The sequence below is a fragment of the Hipposideros armiger genome, unplaced genomic scaffold (assembly GCF_001890085.2).
Source record: "Hipposideros armiger isolate ML-2016 unplaced genomic scaffold, ASM189008v1 scaffold_29, whole genome shotgun sequence".
NCBI classification, from domain to species: Eukaryota; Metazoa; Chordata; class Mammalia; order Chiroptera; family Hipposideridae; genus Hipposideros; species Hipposideros armiger.
The window spans coordinates 4,834,367-4,837,839 of NW_017731379.1; the positions used below are offsets into that span (position 1 = coordinate 4,834,367).

Below are 3,473 nucleotides of genomic sequence, written 5' to 3' on the forward strand. Positions count from 1 at the left end.
TAAATATTTAGGAGTGGGATGGCTAGGTTGTATGATAAATGCAGGTTTAACTTTAAAAGAAACAGCCAAACTGTTTTCTAAAGTGGCTGTACCATTTTGCATACCCACCAGCAATACATGTGAATTCCAATTGCTCCATATCCTTGTCAACCCTTAGTATTCATCAATCTTTTTAATTTTAGTCATTCTAATGGGCATGCACTGGTACCTCATTGTAGTTTAATTTGTATCTCCTGGGTGACTAATGCTGTTGAGCATCTTTTTATATGCATATTGGCCACTAGTGTAACTTTCTTGTGAAGTGTCTCTTCAAATCTTTATCCATTTGAAAAATTGGGTTGTTTTCTTATTGAGTAGTAAGAGGTCTTTATATGTTGTAGATACCAATTTTTTTTCGGATATATGCACTGTGAATATTACTTCCAGTATGTCATGCCTTTTCTTTTTCCTCTTCTTTTCTTTCTTTCTTTCTTTCTTTCTTTCTTTCTTTCTTTCTTTCTTTCTTTCTTTCTTTTCTGTCCACAGTATTTGTTAATTTTTTATTTATCAAGAGAAAGTATTCCTTAGCCCAAATATTCATGTTTCATAGTCCAGGAACACAAGTCAGTGACAAACTTCCATGGAAGTCAACTCAAAGAAATTCTTTACATTCCAAAATCACTTTGTGCTCTGAAGGATACCAGCCTTCCTCATCTCCTCAAAATCTTTCATGGAATCCTAATTTCTGTAGAAATCTGCGTATTCTTCCACGGTTCAGCCACAGCAAACTTATAGAAATCTGCAACCCCCAGGAATACAAGGTCACGCCAATAATATGAAATCACAGACACTTAGCCAGAAGGCCACGCATCTGGGGTTTCGTCAAAGCACTGGAAGCCATGGTAGCTACATTCTCCCTTAACACCAACGTCTTTCTTGGCGGAGAAATGGATGATGCTGCCTTTTCATTTTCTTGGTGGTGTCTTTCAAAGACATGAAGTTTTTAATTTTGATAGTCTTATTTATCGTTTATTCTTTCATAATCTTTTTGGGTCCTCTCTAAGAACTCTGTTTACTGCAAGACCATGAAGATTTTATCTATGTTTCCTTTTGAAAGTTGTGCTAGCTTTTTGCACAATGAATAGGTGGGGGAGAAATTGTTCAGCTGGCCCAGGAATGCACACCATGGCAGGACCTCACCTGGAGCCAGGAAATATTAGGTTGTCGGAAAAGTCATGACTTATTTTTCCTATGTTTTTCGTTGCAAAAATGCGTCATGACTTTTCCGACAACCCAGTACAACTCTAAGGAACTGTGGAGTTGCAAGCAGCAGCAACAGTACACAAAGCAGCAAGGGGCTGCAGAAGCAGTGGATATGAAACAGTGGGGAACACAAACTTTGCTTGGAAACCTGCCTCTTAGAAATATGTAGAATCATATCTCTAAAAGAGAGTGGAGGCCACATCCTAAGACTCTCTTTGGCATTGGGGTGCCAGGAATACAAGAACGAAAGATGAAATGGAAATGCATAGGTTTTAAATACATGGGATGAATGCTAAAGGAAAGCAGAAAGAAGCTATAGGAACCCATTTGGGGCTCCTTCGTTGGGAGTATCCCTTAACTGTGCCTAGTCTTGTGGGTGGCTCACAGAATCAGTGCAATACTGGGAAATCAAGCTCAGAAAAAAGAACAGAGGCCAAGACAACAGAGGCCTTAGAAACAGGAATCACATTTGTCTTTTATCAAGAAGTGTTTACTGTCCACACCCTGGCAAGAGAGGGCCACTACAGCCCCTCTTGTGAATGAACTGGCTATCCTTTCATCTTTCCATCACTCACTTAGACTCAAATTCCTGGGTAGGAGCATTTGTTTGGTCTTGGTTATGCCTGCTGGGAAGGGGAAAGAAAAAGGGAGGATCTGCCTCCTTGGTTTCTATAGAGGGAAGTGAGCTGCTACTTCTCACCATGAAAGAGGTTGGATGCTGTACAGAAACAAAAAAGCCCACTAATCTGGGTCTTAGTAATAACCATTAGAAGTTTCATTTTTTTCTTTTGGTGAAAGACAAAAGTAATTCAGACACTATTGTCTGGAAAGTTGAAGTTTATATGCAAGGTAAATTTTTCTTAGGCCATGGGAAGCTTCGTGTCACAACGTCTTAGTGTGGACCTTGTCCCAGTTGGCTTTTAGTTCCACAGATGGTGTGCTCTGAATATCTGGAATGGGCTGATAAGACTCATAGCAAATCTAAAACAAGGAAGTCCCTTTGTGTTGTCTCTACTCTCTGGCTCCAGCAATGCAAATTCTGCTAGGTTGGCACTTAGCCTATGGATTTAGATTGCTTTAGATTATGGAAAATCACCATTGTTTAGGAAATGAAGTTTTGTGGACAAGGGGATTATGCTGGAATTTTTTGGTGTGTGTTCTTCTAGAATTCAGAAAAAATACCAAATTGTGTTGGAATATTCTAGGACGAGCTGGAAGAACTACAGTGTGTCTAATGGAAGATGGATTGAGCTACAGTTGTCAAGGAAAGAACCCTGACAATAAGCTAGCACCTGAATGAGACCTCTCCAGCTCGAGCCCTGAAGAAGAAGAATTGGGAAAGGGGAAATTTGGGGATTTTAATTCTTCTTTGGGAGTAAGAAAGGGGTGATTCATTTTGGAAATATCCATTTCTCTTAAAATATAAGGGAAAGGGATTGTCCTGTTACATCCTAAATGTTATGATTTCTAAAAATAGCTGGCATAGTATTATTTGGGTGATATTATCCAATAAACTAGATTTGAAAATATAATTCAGCAGGAAATAAGGTGTGACTTCTGTAGTATAGAATGTGGCTGTTGGATAAAAACTGAATGTTCTGCCTTGACCCATATCAAAGCTTCGGAGGCCAGTATCAAAGAGGCATTCATAAAAGCCTTGAGGGGCTAACCTGCTTGTCATAGTGGCTCCAGACCAGTGTCTGGGAGGCCCACCCAGGATATGTGGGCAGGACGTGTCTGATAGTACCTTCATCTCCTCCCCTGGAACATCCAAAGGGTACACTGTGTTCCAGGAAAAAATGATACAAAATGGTTCAGCACAAGATAAATTTTAAAAAACTTGCCTCAGGACTTCAAGTTGGACAAGATGCTAGGAAACATTAAAAACACAAAACAGAACACATAAAAATTTAAACTACTTATTCTCAGGCCAAAGGTCACCATCTATAAAGACAAATTCCAAATGACAAACCAGGAAAAATATTTTGCACCACTTGATAAAGGGTTAGTATTCTTGATACATATTATTAGAAGTAAACCACTCCCGGGGCGGGGTGGGGAGGGGGAGAGGAGAAAAACATAAATAGGCAGCTCATAAAAACTAATAAACAAATGGCTGCTTACATGAAAAGTTTCTCAACTTCACCAATAATTTAAAAGTACAAATGAATGCAACACTGAGAAAAAGTTTTCACTCATTAGAGAGACGGTCTGTAAAAGATCAATACCAC

General features: G+C 39.2%; 1 pseudogene; it reads right to left on the reverse strand.

The window, feature by feature from the left end:
• Positions 1 to 532: 532 nt before the first annotated feature.
• Positions 533 to 1,205, reverse strand: LOC109379812 (cytochrome c oxidase subunit 6C-like; annotated as a pseudogene).
• Positions 1,206 to 3,473: the final 2,268 nt, after the last annotated feature.